Consider the following 22,469-nt stretch of genomic DNA (forward strand, 5'->3'; position numbering starts at 1 on the left):
GGCCGACCCAGAGGAAGAGTCAGTGGCCGAGCCAGAGGCCGACCCAGAGGAAGAGTCAGTGGCCGAGCCAGAGGTCGAGTCAGAGGAAAAGTCAGTGGCTGAGCCAGAGGCCGACCCAGAGGTCGAGTCAGAGGAAGAGTCAGTGGCCGAGCCTGAGGTCGAGTCAGAGGAAGAGTCACTGGCCGAGCCAGAGGCCGACCCAGAGGAAGAGTCGGAGGAAGAGTCGGAGGAAGAGTCAGTGTCCGAGCCAGAGGCCGACCCAGAGGAAGAGTCAGTGGCCGAACCAGAGGTCGAGTCAGAGGAAGAGTCAGTGGCTGAGCCAGAGGCTGATCCAGAGGTTGAGCCAAAGGAGGGGTCAGTTGCAGAGCTAGAGGCCGACCCAGAGGTCGAGCCAGAGACTGTGCCAGAGGAAGAGTCAGTGGCCGAGCCAGAGGCCGACCCAGAGGTCGAGTCAGAGGAAGAGTCAGTGGCCGAGCCTGAGGTCGAGTCAGAGGAAGAGTCAGTGGCCGAGCCAGTGGCCGAGCCAGAGGCCGACCCAGAGGTCGAGCCCAAGGAGGAGTCACTGGCTGAGCCAGAGGCCGACCCAGAGGCACATCCAGAGGCTTGGACCAAGAGGCAGCTGATAGCCAAGCTTAAAATAATATCAAAAGGTGGTGTTGCCGGAGACAGAGACAGAGACATCCGTTTTGTCCAAAAGGTGGTGGAACATCTCCTGCATGTGGCACGGGACTCAAGCCAGCTGTGCACCGACATGCTGCAGGAAGGCTGTGTGGGTGTGGGCAGCCAGTTTGAGGGCGGTTGGAGCAGCGGAAGACAGCAGGACCCTGATTTTGATATGCTGGTGGTCATCAACCCGCCCCGCACTCTCTCCTTCCAGGTGGAGCTTGGCTACAATGATGTAAGCAATCCCCTGGCTTGGGAGGCCCCCCCTGATTACCGTGGGCAGGGAAGGGTGCGTTTAATCAGTACCTCCCCGCCCTCTCAGGGTGTGCCACCCAGGCCTTATGAGCAGGAGAGCAGCCTGGACTGGATGGGCCCCGGGGAGCACCTGGAGCCTGCCCTGGTGCTGCAGTGGCTGGGAAGTACACTGAAGAAGGCCTGGGACCAAAGAAAAACAATGAAGGTGACCTTCGGGGGGGTGGAGTGTCCCTGCAGGCTACAACTGGAGAATCCTTCAGGCCGGAGGCTGTACATAAACCTGGTGCCCGCAGTGAGAGTGGAGGGCACCAATGCTTTCCTGGTCACCCAGGGACCCGTGCTGCGGCCTCCAGAGCACTGGGTCCAGTGGTTCAGTGTGGACGAGGGCAACTTCCTGCGGGACGTGACTCAGAAGATGCCAAGCAATTCCTGCCACCTGAAATGTCTGCACATGCTCTCCGTCGCCAACATGCAGCCAGCGTCTCTCAGCCCAGAGGATCCCGAGTCCTCCTTCCTGACCTCCTACCACCTGAAGACGATTGTGCTGTACATGCTGTTCAGATGGCCTGATCCGCAGGACTGGACGCAGAGGCAGCTATCTAGGCAGCTCCAAATCGCCCTTGGTGTGCTGGAGAAACACCTGGAGTGCAAGTGGCTCCCCCACTGTGTGCAGGGGTCCCGGGACCTGGGCTCGCTCCAGGGGATGCCCCCTGTGTTCCCCCACACCTCGTCCGTCAACCTCTTCGAGCCACTGAAGCAGGACCCCCATCAGCACATGGTGGCAATGAAAGACTTCCGGCGGCTAACTACACGTCTCAGGATGTTCACACGCAGTTTCTGTGAAAAGACCAGACTCAGGAACAGCGAAATCACAGAGAACAGGCTGAATGAATGGCCACTGTGAAGATCCGAGAAAACTTCAACACTTCAGCACTTCCCTTTTCAGCACTTTTTTTTTCCTTTATGTCCCTTTTTCCCTGATTACAAATAAAACATTACAATAAACACTAAATGGCTTGTTATTTTACGTGAGCAATATATATAATTGTGTTTTTATTTAAAATGCTTCAGTTGCGAACAGATATACACGTGCCTTCATCTTACTTGTTAGAATAATTTGTAATGAGAGCTCAAATCTCAGCTTTGGTGTGTGGCCTTAGTCTGATAAGAAATTAATTTGCTGAGCATAAATAGCTTCAGAAGCATGAAATTAAGCTCTAAATCCAGAATTGCAATTGTGCTGCTCCAGGTATCAAATACCCCTTTGCCAGATCAGTAGTTTCTTTACTCTACCTTATAATAAGAGGTTTTGTTGCCTGGAACACTTTGGAATCTGCACAGTTCTGTGTTTTGGGCTTTCCTAATTGGCACTCGGACACAGGGTGACCCTGCCTATCCGGGTGAAAAGGCGGCAACCCTAGTGAGACCTTGCAACCTTGAAATTAAGTTAATAAACAACTCAGAAGATTTATTGTATTAAAATTTTAAAACCTATTGCGCTCGCTGCCCTATGTGAATGCACAGCAAAGCAGCGTCGGATTGAAATGCTCTTATTATTATTCACTTGTTTTGTGTTTAGTCTTAATCTGGCACAGAAATTAAAAGACTGTTGTGTGCTACATTACATAATTTGACTAAACATGTCAATACAAATACTATCCCTCAATTTCAAGACACGCATTTCAAAGTGCTGGACTAATTGTGTCAAATATCAATTAATTAAGTAGCACACAGGAAGCAGGAAAGAAACAAGTTTGAGTTTTTTATCATAATTTATTAATGAATGACGTATAAATTACATCTGGTAAGAGGCGACATATTCAAAATACAAACAATATTATTAATTCCAAAAATGTGCAAAACATAAAAATGTATTAAATATATTAATTGCATCTTCCTCAATTATCTATTGATGTATTCATGAATTCATGCATCCATTCATTTTATGGCGAATAGGTTATTGTGCACCTGCTCTAAATTCTTTAAGGGGCTCCTTTTAAGGCCTTTAATCATGCACAACTATAAGTCTCCTTTTGCTGGGAAATGTGTTAAATTGAACACCTTGAGGTTAAAAATAGAAGTATGCAAAATCAAGAGATAGAAAATGTTCTATGGCGCATACAAAAGGGATAGAGACAAAACAAAATACAAAGACAATGTTGAACTGCAAAGAGATCCTAAGAAAGGGATCAGGAAAGTAAAGAGGGAAATAGAAAGAAACTAATGCAAAGATTTGTTTTCAATACTACAACAGCAAGAGGTCAATAAAGGAGGAAGTGAAACAGATAAAGGGCAAAAATGGAAGCATCTTGGAAAACGAACAAGATGTGGCAAATGTTTTAAAAGAGTATTTCAGAGGTTTTTACAAAAGATAAAACAGATAACAAGACACAGGTTAACAACCAGTCCAGTCAAACCCCAAGAGAGATCAGGATAAATGAGGAGGAGGTACTACAGGGACTAGCACAATTAAAACCAAAAAAACACCTGGGCCAGGTGGTATATTTCCAACAGTACTTAAAGAAATGAGGGGAATTATTTATAGGCAGCAAACTAAAATATTCCAAATGACACTTAGAACAGGGGATGTGCCAACTGACTGGAAGACAGCAAATGTCAAACCAATCCACAAGAAAGGGGACAAAACTGAGCCAGGAAATTACAGACCCATCAGTCTCACCTGCATCACCTGTAAAATGTTGGAAAAAATGATTAGACAGAAAATAGAGGAGCATCTTAATGAAAACCATATTCTTGGAGATAGTCAACATGGGTTTAGACGAGGTAGTTCATGTCTTACTAATCTTTTAGCGTTCTTTGATCATGCAACTGCAGCTGTAGATCACGTGAAAGCATATGATATGATATACTTAGATTTCCAAAAAGCTTTTGATAAGGTTCCACAGCAAAGACTGATCCTCAAATTGGAAGCTGTAGGCATTCAGGGTAATGTAAGTAGATGGATTATAAACTGGTTGATTTATAGGAACACAGGGTGTTGATTAGAGGAGTCGCTTCTAACTGGAGTGAGGTTGTTAGTGGAGTTCCACAGGGATCAGTACTAATTAATTAATGATTAATTTTTAATTAATGATCTGGACTCTGGGATAGTTAGCAAACTTGTCAAATTTGCAGATGATACTAAAATAGGTGGCTCAGCAGATACAATCTCAGCAGCACAGGCTATTCAAAGGGACTTAGATAATATTCAGTTGTGGGCCGACAGGTGGCAGATGAAATTTAATGTGGACAAGTGCAAGGTAATACATGCAGGCAGAGGTGTAAAAAGTAGTCGGAAGTCATACTTGAGTAAAAGTAAAAAGTCACCCATTCAAACAGTACTTGAGAAAAAGTAAAAAAGTAGCTACTTTCAAGAGTACTCAAGTACCAAAAGTGAAAGTAAATTGTGATTTTAGTAATGAAGTGAATGTGCATGTGTTTGTGTTTGAGCGTTATGAAGAGGCACGCAAAAGATTCATTTGATGTTTTAATCCAACATTTAATTTTCCATAAATTATCAAGGTATTTTATTTTTATGATTTGTAAATTTTATCTTGAAGAAAACCACGTCCAACAAAAATAAATGTTATTTAGGCACATATCTGGAAATTACTTTCATTTGTATTCAATATTAACAAAGGGTAACATTGGGGGATTTATATAATACCCTATTTTGAGTTTTCTTAGCAAACTCACTGTTCACACACAAATACACATGGACACACAGACACACACACATCCCAAAGAGTTGTATAATAAACACAAAACTAAATAAACAATATAAAATATGTGCCCCTGTAGTGATTTGTTATAATGTAATCTATTGCACTGTGGTGCAGGAGACTGGGTTTGAATCTCATGTTACTAAATATATACAGTACTGTGCAAACGTTTTAGGCAGGTGCGAAACAATACTGCAAAGTACGAACGCTTTCAAAAATAGACATAGTAATAGATTATATTCATCAATTAACTAAATACAAAGTGAGTGAATGGAAGAAAAATCTAAATCAAATCCATATTTGGTGTGACCACCCTTTGCCTTCAAAACAGCATCAATTCTTCTAGGTACACTTGCACAAAGTCAGTGATTTTGTAGGCATATAGTCAGGTGTATGATTAAACAATTATACCAAACAGCTGCTAATGATCATCAATTCAATATGTAGGTTGAAACTAAATCATTAACTGAAACAGAAACAGCTGTGTAGGAGGAATAAAACTGGGTGAGGAACAGCCAAACTCAGCTAACAAGGTGAGGTTGCTGAAGACAGTTTACTGTCAAAAGTCATACACCATGGCAAGACTGAGCACAGCAACAAGACACAAGGTAGTTATACTGCATCAGCAAGGTCTCTCCCAGGCAGAAATGTCAAGGCAGACAGGGGTTTCCAGGTGTGCTGTCCAAGCACAAAGAAACGGGCAACGTTGAGGACCGTAGATGCAGTGGTCGGCCAAGGAAACTTACTGCGGCAGATGAGAGACCCATCATGATTCTTGCAATTGGAAGATGTCCAGCAGTGCCATCAGCTCAGAATTGGCAGAAAACAGTGGGACAGTGGGAGCGGTACACAAATGAGTGTCTGCAGGCAACAGTGAAGCATGGTGGAAGTTCCTTGCAAGTTTGGGGCTGCATTTCTGCAAGTGGAGTTGGGGATTTGGTCAGAATGAATGGTCTACTCAATGCTGAGAAGTACAGGCAGATACTTATCCATCATGCAATACCATCAGGGAGGCATCTGATTGGCCCCAAATTTATTCTGCAGCATGACAATGACCCCAAACATACAGCGACAGTCATTAAGAACTATATTCAGCATAAAGAAGAACAAGGAGTCCTGGAAGTGATGGTATGGCCGCACAGAACCCCAGATCTCAACATCGAGTCTGTCTGGGATTACATGACGAGAGAGAAGCAACTGAGGCTGCCTAAACTAAGAACTGTGGTTAGTTCTCCAAGATGTTTGGGCCAACCTACCTGCCGAGTTCCTTCCTCCACAAACATGTCTGGGGCAAATGCTTAATATTTCAGTGGCAATGCATGAGACTTGTGAGCTATACCTGCCACAAGAATACAGGTCACTGCACCGCTTTACAGCATGGACCATTCATAACCAGCTCGACAAAACGTTATGAAAATGCTACACAGCGACATGCATAATACCCATCGATCTAATGCAACACAAAACAGCTGCTAATTACCGAAATAACACTTCCCCACGCAATACAATGCATTTCCAATCGCGGAAAGCAAACAATACTGTCCACGACACAACACGACTTCTCAGTGCACTGCAGTGTGGCCGCAGGTGCGCATGCGCTGTCAGATCAATCCTCACCTCCTCATAACTCTCAAACTCACCGGCACGATGCAGTTTCCACGCAATTGTGAGCACTAGTGCTAAACTATTCATTTTGCATACCCATTATTAACTTTAGATTTTATTTTTTTTCATGCAGCTGAAAACTTTTTTTTTTCATTGTGGGCATACTACTTTGAAAGCAAACCTAAATGGTCATATAGACCCCGCCTTTCTACTGTGTGAAGGCCAATCAGAATACGTTTTTTTTTCCCAAATGGTAAAATGTATGACTGGCGTGTGAATGGTGTTATAGCTGGTTTAATATTCATATTAATGAGCTACTGTAACAGTAACGGAGTCGTCTGTGGGAAATGTAGTGCAGTAAAATGTACATTATTTTGTTTATTAATGTAGTGCAGTAAAAGTAAAAGTAGCCACAAATAATCAATACTTAAGTAAACTTCGTTACTTTACACCCCTGCATGCAGGTAACAAAAATGTCCACTATAATTACACTATGGGAGGAATAGAACTAGATGAAGTAACGCATGAGAAAGACCTAGAAGTCTACGTGGACTCCTCACTTTCTCCATCCAAACAATGTGGGGAAGCAATAAAAAAGGCAAACACAATGCTAGGGTATATTGTCAAAAGTGTAGAATTGAGAACAAGGGCAGTGATGTTCAGACTGTACAATGCACTAGTTAGAGCTCATCTGGATACTGTGGACAGTTCTGGGCTCCACACTTCAAGAAAGATATCGCTGCTCTAGAGGCAGTTCAGAGGAGAGCAACCAGACTTATTCCAGGTCTGAAGGGAAAGTCCTACTGAGAGACTGAGGACCTGAACCTTTTCACCCTGGAACAGAGGAGACTACGTGGGGATTGATTCAAGTCTTCAAAATCATGAAAGGTATCGAACAAATTAAACCAGAGGAGCTTTTCCAGATCAGCAGGGACACACACACCCGGGGACACAAATGGAAATTGGGCTTCAAGGCATTCAAGACGGAAAGCTCATACAATAATTCAACATGTCATATTAGCCATAATCAAGAGGCCTCAGGTGAACACACCCAGGAGAGTGTTATTGGGGAATCTGTCCAACAGACTTTCCCAACAGAGGTCATAGGGCAATCCTTCCAAACACTTAATTGATTACTTGCATTCAATAACATCACAGTTGCAGAATATGGAAACTTGAAAGCGGAGTGCTAAGTTTCTATGCTAATACAACAGTCAAATCCTAATTCGGTTTCTGAAATCCTAGTAAGAAATCAAGTTTTCGTTTGGTCGAGTAAAGCTAGTTATCTCAAGAAATGAAAACATCAGTAAAGAAATTAAAAACATGGCAAATTGGAAAGTCCTGAAGGATAATATTACTGCCTGAGCACTATGAAAAAGACAGAACATACACAGAGCATACTCAAACACCTAGTAACATTTAAAACAACAATTCTGGATACTTCTAGTAATGGAAGAGCCACAAACACATCTAAACCCCTACTAAAATACATATCTCTCTTACAGGAGGAGCAAGGCACCTTTGCTAATCCTTGGAGATAACAATCTCTTTCACCACCTCAGCAGGGAACCGGGAGCAGGCAGCTACAGAATATAAAGTAAATGTGTGCATGTAAACCAGGAAGTGTAGTTTTCAAATGCTTGTCCTAAACAGAAACACATGCCTATATTGATAATCAGTATAAATGCAAAAGCAACTGCTACACCCCAGACAAACCAGTCTCTCCTTTAGTGCTGTGATATCCTCGTGGTGGTCTCAGAGATGGAGGTATGATAGCAGTCCGTGTGGGGAAATATGTAGATTCCCATGAGTAATTCATCCAGGAGGCTGGCAATGTAGACCTCCGTAGAGGTACTGTGTGACAGGGGACACAAGAAACCACTAGGTGCCTCACAGCTACCACAGCCCTACCCTCTCGTCATGAGGGAGACTCATGGCAGCGAATCGGCAGTGGGCATGAGTGTGACCCCGGTCTAACCAGAATTCTCGAGTATATACATAGTGTTGGACCGAGCTGCTTTCAGTAGGGCACGGCACTAAACTGGGCCTCAGTGAGTGAAATGCAATTGTCTCAGAGGAAGAGGGAACATGATGTTGATTCTTAGCGTATTGTTTTAGAATGGTGAATAATATAATGCTGCATAATAGGAGTGACCCTAGTGTAGTGTGAAGAGGCACAATCTCCCAGTCACAGAACTAATAAATAGATCTCAAGCCAGGTCTCGACAGGCTTGTGGTCAACATGTCTCATGTAGTGATATATAGTGTGAGCTACTGTGTATATTGTAGTGTGAGCGCATGTGATATTGTGTTTCTGCTTCTGCCAACTCACAGAATCCCAAATCTGAAGTGTGTACTATCCATTCTGCATACTCCCTCCTGTACCCATCTGCCATGCTTGTGACTCGTGACAGTCTGCATTGAGCTGTATTCGATGGTATCGGTTCAGAATGCTCGCCAACCATTTGTGCAGCGTCTGATGCATAAAACATGAAACATTCAAAGATTATGTAGCCTGTTGCACATAAACGAACACAGGATAAAGATTGACAAAGTTCACAAAGTACAGTAGGAATTCTTGTTTCTTGTTTCCAGTATGTGAGTTTGTGAAATGAAAATTTAAATAAACATGTATTTTAGGAAAATACAATGTTAACAAAAATAACCCCCAGGGAAAATACAGTAGTGGACTTATTCTACAAAAAAAAAGAGGAAACAAATCCACAAATCACAATTGCATACATTCACACTTACAGCTTGAGTATGAATTGAACTGGCGTAAATACCACAAGTTAGAGATGGCCCTGCAGGTGGCGCACTGTCACTATCAGCACTCTAAGGAAATCTGTGTAGATTAGCAGAAAAACATTTAGGCTTCAAACTTAAAATATTTTTTATGCATTAGCATAAACCTTGGAAATCGTTTCTCGAAAACATCCACAAGTCTTAAGTTGAGTTGAATGTTTTTAACATAACACTACACAAACAGTATATGTGCCAGCACCGCAACCCACGCAGCTCCTAACAGTGCACATCCAATCCCCCAGCATCCAACAAAATAAAATGCCATCCCGTTCTGACACTCACAAAACACATCACCACAGATGTGAAGATCACAACGTGAATTCCAACACCCAACAGAAGACTCTCCATTGAGGCATTTAGGCATTGAGATGTGTTCACTATAGTACTGGCTGGGAGCCAGACATGGACACATATAACTGCAGGTGATAAAGTAGTGGAAATTGGGGTCCCAGTGTCCCAGTCTTTCCCGTTTTTCCGTCCCACGTAACACTCTGGTCGAAAGTACAATGACAGCTGCTACTATGCTATCACCTGAGTGCAAAATATGCAATCCACCTCAGGCCTGTGCTACACGAGTAACACCTCAATGGATTGACAATGACAGCTGTAACTACCCTAACACCCAACTCACAGACCCATATTGCCCCAGAAACACTTTGTTGATATTATACGCATATTACATCAATACGCTACGAACTGTAGTTGTACTGCAAGGAAAACAAAAACACTCACATATCAGTGGCATACCGTGGTCAGTATAACACAATTATTATACCTCCAGATTGCAGACTTGGGCACGTGCAACCACACTGCAGTCTCTGTATTCCAACTGCAAGGCCCGAACCGCACACTGCAGCAGAACAATGGCTACGACACGACCTCACCAATCCTTTTGACTTGGACACAAAGAAAATCTCTCTAGACTTATTGCACTCTTTTATTCTTGATAGCGGGACAGTGCCCCTGGCAACTATTGATACCTGTACAGAACACTAATTTACAGGGTGGTATTGAAAATCCTAAACTCAGCCTTATCCTGCTTTGTACTGGCACCAAAGTCCGGGACACAGAAGCCACCATCCTGTTCGTGACGCCAACTGAAAAGTCATAGAAATCCAGAGACAGATGCACCTCAAATCAAAAGGTTTTTATTACAAGCAGCTGCATGGAAAAGGTTCAAGAGGCAAATCTCAAGAACAGTCTTAGAGAAGTTACAAACTACAGGCACTTTTATGCAGACCAGACAGGAAAGAAAGAAAACAGGCTCACATGTCTGTCCCGTGAAGAGTGCAAGTTCGGTTTCTGCCTGACACTGCTCAGGAAGACCCGTATACAGTCAAAACGGGCAGAATTAAGGCACACGTAATGTTTAATATAAGGGGGTTTGTACCATATATCAAACCCAAATTGTTGGTGAAAACTGGTTCTTATCAAACCCTGTTCTTCTAGGTATCAGGGTTGAACTATAGCACAGTACTGTAGCACAGTGAGACAGTGAGACAGTGACCTTGTTCACTCAGACACACAGGGAAAGAAATGCAGTTCTTCAAGACGATACAGTATCGTATTTAATTAAACATATAAGTGATGTATTTTTTCTATGAACTCCAATACAGGCCAGTATTAAAACATTTGCACTTGTACACATCACCCATGAGTCACCCAGCATGGGATGTTCATAAACTGCAAACATGATCTGACAGCAGAGAGCCATGGTGAGATCACTGGAGTCATCGCTGTGAAGAAGAAGCGCCACCTTGTGTATAATTGTAAGGATGGGATTTATTTACACACCCATTAGCACCGGATTGCTTGAAGAAGCGGAATGTGTGAAACATCTAACATTATGGGCTTGATTGGAAATGCAGCACATGGGTGTAAATCAATACACAATCAATGTAAGAAAACGACAAAACAAAACTCAAATTTGGTATAAAGTTCCTGTACCTCCTGTACTTTCGCAGCCCTGAAATTGTAAGGCGATATATCCCACTTATATGTAGGTTTTCATTAAAATGCAAATGCTTGAATTATATGTCAGTTTATAATAATACTTTAAACTATGATTTAAATACGCGCCTACTGGCTAAAATGACATTATTGTCACTTAATTTAGCTAAAAGGGTGGGTCATCCTATTTGTAGTGGGAGTTGTAGTATTTGGGAGTTGTCTTTGAGATAGCAAGTGTCAATGTCAACTTTTAGTGAATAGCATAATCACAATCATTAAACAGCACTTTTCAATAATACATTGCTTCACCTAGAACACAAATGTATCAAATAAATCAATAAACAGAACAACCAAATGGGAGAATGCTATTGCGAGTATTGAATCATGAATTTGGACAGTTTCTTTAACAGACGCTTAATCGGGCACTTTTTGGACGGGTGCAGCTGTGCACAGTTGGGGGGCTGGGGCACTTGGTCAGTTGCCAGTATCACACATACACCTCCGGTTACAACTTCATCGACACACGTGACACAATGTCCAGTAAACTTTACTGCTGGCTATGACGTCAGTAGCGGCTATGACGTCACATGGACAAGTTGTTAGTTTATCAATCGAAGGCAGAAGTCAGACATTCGGACTGGTATAACGAGAGAGCAACATCACATCTGTGAAGCTTGGAGATATACCGTATCTATTCGCTATATACCATATCTATTCGAGATACCAAACTATTCGAGTTTGAAGAGGAAATTGCAGCTGAGACCAGGAGAAGAATTACTGGTTGAATAATCACAGCACAGTTTCAAGGTAAGAGAGCGGACGAGAGCAGGGGAGGAGCAAAGGCTTGTTATTTCAGTTTAGTCGACGTGCACGCAAAGTTTTTGCCAGGCCAGTCGTCTAGCCTGAGTGTATCTGCGGAACCCGCTGGTGGGTAATGCTGGCACTGATAGCTGTATTGTCTTTGTTACTCGTGTGCCCGTTTCCAGTGGCGGACGCCCCGGACGCTTAAACGGGTTTCACTGGCTTAAGCGTCCGTCACCCACTGAGAAACACTGCGCTTTCAGATCGGAGATGAGACAGACAGGGAAGAGATCAGATACATTGTGTCGCAAGATATCATCTCAAGTGTCGTGTGCGATCACGAAGAAATGACAGTTTTCTTAGCAGCATGGAGTGAAATCCACGTACAGAGACAATGACGGTTACAGTTCATATCCGAGCATTAAAACGTGGCGAACACGGTTTCACGCAGCGGCGCAGTGCGGACTGTTGGACGCCCTGCAGGACAGTCATCGGATCGGCAGCAGCACATGGTGTTAATATTGTATGAACAGCTGCAGGTGTTTCAGGCTGCTGTCCTGTGGATGGTGTGCAGTCTGCTGTGTAACAGTCAGTGTGAAGCCCAACACGATTCAGTTAACGTGTGCCCATTTACAAGTTAAATGAATGAATAAATACAGCAGATCTGGGTTTCCCTCTAAAACAAGGACTGGTTTAATAAATGCGTCCATAAGTCCATAAACGCCATGACTGAAACATGCACACTTTAGTTCAATTATAACCTGCTATATTGCAGCTGCTGTTACTGTACGATTGATCGTGAAATGTGTGTTTTTTATTTAAACTAACTGGCCCAGGTTAATACGGAAGAGCATTATGGCCACTTAAGAGAGAGAATATATATATATATATATATATATATATATATATAATATATATATATATATATACATACACACACACTCACCTAAAGGATTATTAGGAACACCTGTTCAATTTCTTATTAATGCAATTATCTAACCAACCAATCACATGGCAGTTGCTTCAATGCATTTAGGGGTGTGGTCCTGGTCAAGACAATCTCCTGAACTCCAAACTGAATGTCTGAATGGGAAAGAAAGGTGATTTAAGCAATTTTGAGCGTGGCATGGTTGTTGGTGCCAGCCGGGCCGGTCTGAGTATTTCACAATCTGCTCAGTTACTGGGATTTTCATGCACAACCATTTCTAGGGTTTACAAAGAATGGTGTGAAAAGGGAAAAACATCCAGTATGCGGCAGTCCTGTGGGAGAAAATGCCTTGTTGATGCTAGAGGTCAGAGGAGAATGGGCCGACTGATTCAAGCTGATAGAAGAGCAACTTTGACTGAAATAACCACTCGTTACAACTGAGGTATGCAGCAAAGCATTTGTGAAGCGACAACACGTACAACCTTGAGGCGGATGGGCTACAACAGCAGAAGACCCCACCGGGTACCACTCATCTCCACTACAAATAGGAAAAAGAGGCTACAATTTGCACAAGCTCACCAAAATTGGACAGTTGAAGACTGGAAAAATGTTGCCTGGTCTGATGAGTCTCGATTTCTGTTGAGACATTCAGATGGTAGAGTCAGAATTTGGCGTAAACAGACTGAGAACATGGATCCATCATGCCTTGTTACCACTGTGCAGGCTGGTGGTGGTGGTGTAATGGTGTGGGGGATGTTTTCTTGGCACACTTTAGGCCCCTTAGTGCCAATTGGGCATCGTTTAAATGCCACGGCCTACCTGAGCATTGTTTCTGACCATGTCCATCCCTTTATGACCACCATGTACACATCCTCTGATGGCTACTTCCAGCAGGATAATGCACCATGTCACAAAGGTCCAATCATTTCAAATTGGTTTCTTGAACATGACAATGAGTTCACTGTACTAAACTGGCCCCCACAGTCACCAGATCTCAACCCAATAGAGCATCTTTGGAATGTGGTGGAATGGGAGCTTCGTGCCCTGGATGTGCATCCCACAAATCTCCATCAACTGCAAGATGCTATCCTATCAATATGGGCCAACATTTCTAAAGAATGCTTTCAGCACCTTGTTGAATCAATGCCACGTAGAATTAAGGCAGTTCTGAAGGCGAAAGGGGGTCAAACACAGTATTAGTATGGTGTTCCTAATAATCCTTTAGGTGAGTGTATATATATATATATATATTGAGAAAAAAAGTCAAAATAAACTTTTGAGAAAGTTAGCCTTGGAACCAATATTACTGAAGTTGTGTGGGTTTACTTTACCTAAATATCTGAGTTTCCGTTTCTGTGTTACAGAATGTCACTGGTGGTTCTGCTCTACCTTCTCCTGGGTGGTGGTCTGCAGGGCCCCTCGTCTGTGGGGGAAGATCAGCGCGGTTTGGAGATACAGTTCCGTGATGGAGTGCGCGAGAATTATCTGAACGACATGCTGCAGATCTTATACCAGGAGATCGACAGCCTGAGCCAGACAGCACCAGAAGAGGACAAGCTTTACTGGAGTTGGGAGGAATTTGTCTTGAAGATTCAGAACGTAATGCACAGGCACTGGTTGCTGGGAGTGGAGCTGATCCTGTGTGGGCTAATCTTCTGGGGCCTGTGCTCTAGGAGGAGATGGTGGAAGAGGGAGCCAAAGGCCGAGCCAGAGGAAGAGTCAGTGGCCGAGTCAGAGGAAGAGTCAGTGGGTGACCCAGAGGAAGAGTCAGAGCAAGAGTCAGTGTCCGAGCCAGAGGCCGACCCAGAGGACAAGCCAAAGGAGGAGTCAGTGGCTGAACCAGAGGTCGACCCAGAGGCTGGGCCAGAGAAAAAGCCAGAGGAAGAGTCAGAGGCCGACCCAGAAGAAGAGTCAGTGGCCGAGCCAGAGGCCGACCCAGAGGTCAATCCAGAGGTAGAGCCAAATCCAGAGGCTTGGACCAAGAGGCAGCTGATAGCCAAGCTTAAAATAATATCAAAAGGTGGTGTTGCCGGAGACAGAGACAGAGACATCCGTTTTGTCCAAAAGGTGGTGGAACATCTCCTGCATGTGGCACGGGACTCAAACCAGCTGTATACCGACATGCTGCAGGAAGGCTGTGTGGGTGTGGGCAGCCAGTTTGAGGGTGGTTGGAGCAGCGGAAGACAGCAGGAGCCTGATTATGATATGCTGGTGGTCATCAACCCGCCCCGCACTCTCTCCTTCCAGGTGGAGCTTGGCTACAATGATGCAAGCAATCCCCTGGCTTGGGAGGCCCCCCCTGATTACCGCGGGCAGGGAAGGGTGCGTTTAATCAGTACCTCCCCGCCCTCTCAGGGTGTGCCACCCAGGCCTTATGAGCAGGAGAGCAGCCTGGACTGGATGGGCCCCGGGGAGCACCTGGAGCCTGCCCTGGTGCTGCAGTGGCTGGGAAGTACACTGAAGAAGGCCTGGGACCAAAGAAAAACAATGAAGGTGACCTTCGGGGGGGTGGAGTGTCCCTGCAGGCTACAACTGGAGAATCCTTCAGGCCGGAGGCTGTACATAAACCTGGTGCCCGCAGTGAGAGTGGAGGGCACCAATGCTTTCCTGGTCACCCAGGGACCCGTGCTGCGGCCTCCAGAGCACTGGGTCCAGTGGTTCAGTGTGGACGAGGGCAATTTCCTGCGAGACATGACTCAGAAGATGCCAAGCAATTCCTGCCACCTGAAATGTCTGCACATGCTCTCCGTCGCCAACACGCAGCCAGCGTCTCTCAGCCCAGAGGATCCAGAGTCTTCCTTCCTGACCTCCTACCACCTGAAGACGATTGTGCTGTACATGCTGTTCAGATGGCCCGATCCGCAGGACTGGACGCAGAGGCAGCTATCTAGGCAGCTCCAAATCGCCCTTGGTGTGCTGGAGAAACACCTGGAGTGCAAGTGGCTCCCCCACTGTGTGCAGGGGTCCCGGGACCTGGGCTCGCTCCAGGGGATGCCCCCTGTGTTCCCCCACACCTCGTCCGTCAACCTCTTCGAGCCACTGAAGCAGGACCCCCATCTGCACATGGTGGCAATGAAAGACTTCCGGCGGCTAACTACACGTCTCAGGATGTTCACACGCAGTTTCTGTGAAAAGACCAGACTCAGGAACAGCGAAATCACAGAGAACAGGCTGAATGAATGGCCACTGTGAAGATCCGAGAAAACTTCAACACTTCAGCACTTCCTTACTGCCCTATGTCCCTTTTCCTTCAACACTTCAGCACTTCCCTATGTCCCTTTTCCCGCATTACAAATAAAACATTACAATAAACACTAAATGGCTTGTTATTTAATGTGAGCAAGATATACAGATTTACACGTGCCTTCATCTTACTTGTTAGAATAATTTGTAATGAGAGCTCAAATCTCAGCTTTGGTGTATGGCCTTATGAGAAATTCATTTGCTGAGCATAAATAGCTTCAGAAACATGAAGTAAAGCTCTAAATCCAGCATTGCAGTTGTGCTGCTCCAGGTGTCAAATGCCCCTTTTCCAGATCAGTAGTTTTTATTACTCTACCTTATAATAACAGGTTTTCGTTGCCTGGAACACTTTGGAATCTGCATAGTTCTGTGGTAGGTCACATGTTCCTTGGTTAATACTGAACAAAATACTTTCACCAGTTACAATACAGCCCACCAAACTGTGGGAGAGAGGATATATATAGTGTTTATACTACATAGACTCACAGATGTGTTATAGTAAAATTAGGTTAGTATAATTGTAGATTCAAGGTAGATTTAATATGAACCTCAGTTAAAGCAATGTTCTAGACTAGAATCATTCATTTAATTTGAATATTACCAAACATCCCATCAGAATAAACAAGGGGCATATTCATTGTCTTGGGACAGATCAGATTACAGGAGAACACAGGCAGACATTAGTCACCCTCTTTCTGTAATACTTGCACACTGCCCTGTTGTAACTCTAGACGGTCTCTAGGAGGAGACCACATTTTACAAGATCGATAATTTGTGCCAGCCATGCAAAAACAAGTACACTGAATATCAGGAGTTGGCTTCGCTTTCCATGATGAGACAAACAGTTTTAATTACACATTAAACACTGACTGAAGGTAAAAGACTGTCAACAGAGGTCAGATGCAGGAATGTCTCCCGCCCTTTAAATCCTACAAAAACCTTTCAGGTCGGCAATATTAAAAGTGTGTTGATGAATAAATATGGTGTCACCTTCAAATATGAGGAAGGTAATCTAATGGATTAATGGATTAGAACAATTCCATTTCAGAAATCTATGTTCTTCAAGTATACATACATTTTATCTATCTATCTGTATACACACACACACAAACACAAGTGTAAATGCAGCACAGAGGTACACAGCTTTAATGATTTTTAGATTCTGCCATTGTCTGCAATATAATGTGTTAATTTTATTTTGTCTTTGATCTCAGCCATCCCAGTTTATTCAGTCGCTGTTTATTTTTAGTCTTTCTCACTTTGTTCGCAAAGCTATAACAGGATTATTTTTGCTCTAGCTGTCCAATTATCTGGGGATCGAATGGAGACATTTTTTCATCAGTTCTCTAGTACTGTCTGCGCAAAGCACTCACAACGTGATTCAGACCGTGATGTTGTTCTAGTGAGCTCTATAAAGCAGACAACAGAGAAACTATACGCTCTGAGCTTTTAACATTGGCCATATCAAGTCTAGGATTAGGTACCTTCCTACCTTAATAAATACTTTATTTTAGGTAATCATGTCTCACAGTAACACACAGAGGTGCCCATTACATGCTGCAGACGTGAACAGAAAAATGCATCACACATCACTTAATGTTACTCTTTTTTCAAGTTGTTACAAGGACTGCCTCCTCCCTTTCAGATTGTATCCATTTACAGGACTGACTACATGGGAAGATGTTTTCCAGATGTTCAGTGTAAAGGATTGAATGCTTGAGACATCACGTTTACTCTATAAGGTGGTTTGGTACATAAACTGTTGTGCTAATGTGTGTGTATATTAACATTATATGTCAGAACACACATATCATATTGGTTTAGGCAGGAAAAAACATAGGAAAAATAAATTCGGAACTTTTTTTCATGGCATGGTTCATTCTGCTAGAGAATACCAAATGAGGAGGAAGGCAAATATAATTTTGGCATGCTCCGAGGCAGCCGTCCGTAAGACTCACTTGACATATCCTCTCATACACAAACCCAGGAGCAATCCATAAAACGACATTTAAGGGAGAAATCATTTCAATGGCGTAAGTACAGCTGCTAGAGACAATATTGCTGAAACATTGAGACATTGGGCTGTATTTCTAGATTGTATTGATACAGTTCATATTAAAAACTAAAATAGCCCAGTTTGGAATTAGAGGACCAAATAGCAACCCTGCCCATTAGAAATGAAAATGCCTTCTGGTTAAATAAGCACAGTTTGATATCAGCTTACATGTTTAATGCACTCAATTATACTTTTATTCAGCTAGTGGAAATATACTATATAAGCGGATGATGGATTTAAGCATTTTAGGTAGAAACTAGCTTGCAGGAGTGTGGTCTGGACTTGTAAGGTAAAGCAATGGAGATAGTTACCAGGTGAAGCAGAAAAACTAACTTAAACTTGTACTTACTATGGATACACATGTGTGTAACTGCACTGCTCTTGTACAATTGATGTTAGCAAAACATGAAGGGTGCATTGGTACTGTAGAGGGTAAAGCTGCAGACTGCGTTCATCAGCAAAGCATCTCGGTTTAATCTTTTACTTAGTACCGGCACAGAACAGGTATATGACAAGCTTTACTATAGATAGACTAGATTTGTGTCATGTGACCATTTCAATGTTGGAGAAACTGCAAACGAGTGTGTGAGAAGGTCTGGCGATACCCATATGGAGACTGAGATGCTGAGAGTGACAGCCCTGAGCAGGACATTTCTAATTCCTGATGCCTTACAGGGTCTCCCGGGGCAGCAGGGCTTGGGGCAGGTATACACTGACAGAAGGCACACTGCTGTCTGAAATGGCCTCCAGCTCTTAGTGCTCACGGTACTGATCTCCCGCTCAAACCAAAGAGGAGAAAAAAAAAAAGCCTAGAGCAATATGAGATGGATATAGAGTCTGATACAATACAACAGAATATGTTTTAGTAATGAAACTGCTTTCGGCCTGTAGCATTCGTACAGATGTTGCCAGTCCCAAAGCTGTATAAAGTGTTTAGACTTTAACGTGGAAATAATTAAACACAATAAAACAATTAAAACATACAGTACTTGCACCCTAAAATCAACAATCAACTATCAACATTTAAGTGTACTGTCAAAGTGTATTATAAGGGATTTAAAGTGAAGCCATCACTGTCTAGATCAGGTATTAAGACAATCCTAGTTATCAACATCAAAGTTGGTTTATACTATCAAATTTTAACATAAAGAAGTGCTGTCGTAAAGAGAGAAGTTTCATCTCATTTTGGTTTTGACGATAAAATGAAATATTCATGCAGCTGCAAGAATCCAGTGACAGTCTAAATACGATTCGTTTAAATGGGTGCTGAGCATTTGGAGAGCAGTTTCATCTAGCGAAAGAGGAGAGAGAGCTTCTCGGTTAGTGAAAAAATAAAAAACTGCTTGGCCCACTGGACATGTTAAAACAAGAAATGAATGGTTAATGTGCCTCTCCTTTGTCCATGCTGATTATGTACTCAACATACAACTCCCGGTTTGCTCCTGTTTCTAATCTATACCTGAAAGACTAGCGAGGTTTTTACAGCACCACACTTTCAAGTGGACTTATAAATATTAATGACTGCTGCAGAGAGCATAAACAGAAAGGCGGAACAGGGAAATCAATACAGGAAACACTGCTTTGACAACTTAGTATTTCTATCCTCAAAAAGCAACTCTTATACGAAGCCTGCTTTATATGAAGGTGATCTTTAGCTATAAAGATTGGTGCATTTGTGATTACAGCCATTTCAAAACGAAAAAATGAATGGCATAACTTTCATAATCCACATAATCCACATTTATAGTGTTCAACCCAACTGTATATTCTTATACAGATTTCGATTCCATGCAATGTCAAGATTGAGATTTATAAAGTGTGTGACCATCAGAACAGTACATGCATGGGAAAATATCAGCCCAACACTGATATGAAAAAATCAAGGATTGAAGGATCATTAGCAAGGATAGAGAAATGAATATTCTGTTCTACCTTTCTATTCCATTTAATGTTCTGTTCTGTCATAACGTTCTTGACCGCTTTAACCTGGATCATGAACAGAGTACCTCCCAGGTAACGTTTTATTTTAACAATATGCTTAAAATTCATAGCCACTAAAGATAGATGCAGCCAGAATTTAAGTATGTCGTAAATTGCACCACCTAACCGCTCCTAAATATTTCTACAACACATTTAATACCCTGTTGTCGTTACTCCTGTCATAGAGTGGAACAGCTGAGCAGGCTTTAAATAGCTGAGAAATTCCTAAAGACTGGCTTCATTTCTAAAGATGAAGTCCCGTCAAGTGAGTTGATCCAAACATTCAATTATTTCATTTATATCTGGGGACCGCTTGTGTGTCACAGTTTGCACATAGACAGTGGATCAGCAAAAAATTAAAAATAAAACACAAAAGGATCCTGGATGAGTGGCTGTTCTTTTCATATGTAAAGCGTATTCTCATGTGCATCTTAAGAAGCAGAGCGAATTGTCTCTGTTGTGCCCTAGCTTCAGCTAACATCATCATGAGAATAAATAAAGACATATCCTTCTTGCATTTCATACAAATAAGTCCTGGGGGAGATAACAATTAGAATGCCTTTTGACACACTATAAATATGACTCTAGGAAAGGTGACGTTATTTAAAAATGCTTTAAGAGTAAAACCTAATAATTGTTAAGTGTGTCGCAGTTTCACCAGGTCAGACTACAGTCTTGTTTGGGCTGGGCAGCAGTTTAATTTAGCAATCAGATCTGAAAGTATGCCATATCTGCAGTCCAATCCATCAACGTTCCCACAGTAGAATTGCAATCCTTCCTCGAATTGAAGTCAGCGTTTCCTGGGAAATATAACCCTGTTCCTTGGCCAACCCAAAGTCTAACCCTGGTCCAAACTGTAGTGTAAAACAGTGTAACTGTTGAAAGTATTTGTATTAAAGTAGTATTATACAGCGGTGGTGAGGCCAGGCTTATAATCCTTACTGCAGGTGAAGTGTTGTACGCTTCATCACTGTTGGCATGATTATTGAATTAATCAGCATTGGAAAGGAATGAATCTGTCACAGACATCTCTAGTGACAATAAATTGCATTCCCACACTTTCCAAATCTTCAGTTGCTCCGCATCACATCACAATATCATTCTGAAATAGTTCATATCTTAATTAAAGAAGAAAGGACTGAAAAAAAGCATTTCGCGGGTGCACAACGACACAGCGACACAATGAGCAACTCCTCTCACTCTTGATATTACCTGCCACTCAAGTACTGATTCAAATGCCGCAGCCTGACTTTGAAACTGTCCCTTCATGGAAGCAGCGGCCTGCGATAATGTGAAGCAGATGGGCAGCTCAGAGTGAGGGGAGGGAGTGAGGTAATCAATGTGGTCGAGTGGCTCATCGACATGCTTCTGTACTCATGACGGGTTGTGCCAGCAGCACGTGCCATTAAATGAGACAGGGATAGTCATAGATTTGATGTGCCTTACAGTTTCTGTGAATCTGAGAATATTTGAAGATTTCACGTACAAAACCATACCAAATGAAATCAAAGAAGGCAAACTTGACTATCGATTCATTTATATAAAAATGAAAGTTCTGCTTTTGAAACAACAATAAAACACAGCCTTCAGCCTGCACATGCAATTTCACTGTCAGCATCAAAGGAGGTCAGTTCACTACTGAGCCTTTCATATCAGGGATCTGCTCCTAATCTATCTGATGGCCCAAAAGGAATGATTGTGTCAGTTTCTCTGCCTCCCTCAGTGGACAATATCAATCAGTAACCCAATCAATCAATCGATCAATCAATCCAGCAAAAAGCATGATATAATGCAGCTTTATTTGGTTTGGCCACCAGCCCAGTCAGAGCTGATGGTATAAGAGCAGGCTTCCATGTAGAACAGAGACAGCGGGACATCACAGCGACTCCAGGAATGCGACCTGATTTCAGACAAGCCCATTGTCCCTCATAGCTTTCATCACTGGTCTATAAACGGTCTGCAAATCAGAAAGAAGAGTCACTTCAAGATGGAGTAAACAACATAGCGCTTAAAATAAAAAACAGCCTGTAGGGATTTCTTATCTAATAAATCATAATTATATTCTCATACCTAGGCATTATACAATTAGACCATTCAGACTACTTCTGATTTAATTTTCCAGTGACAAGGATTAGTTTGTTATTGAATAGGCGATTTACCTTTTTCTCAATTAGCAAGGAAATCATTTTCAGTCATATGAGCAACGACAGCTCTAATGGGTTTTGTTTTTCTCAGAGCTGTCGAGGTACCAGATGTGTCTGTTCTGTATTTTCCGCTGGGTGTGCAAAGCAGCCAGAAGAGGTCAGCTGAAAGAGTGCGCTCTGTGAGACAGGGACTCGCTGAAGTGCTGTGGAGAAATTACTTTATCTCTGCAGTGGTATTTATTTAAAACAAGACACCTTTCCAATCTGATGCATGGAATAAGGGATAAGTGCATCAGTGTTTCTGCGCACGGACTTGG

Source organism: Amia ocellicauda, chromosome 20 (assembly GCF_036373705.1).
Source record: "Amia ocellicauda isolate fAmiCal2 chromosome 20, fAmiCal2.hap1, whole genome shotgun sequence".
NCBI classification, from domain to species: domain Eukaryota; kingdom Metazoa; phylum Chordata; class Actinopteri; order Amiiformes; family Amiidae; genus Amia; species Amia ocellicauda.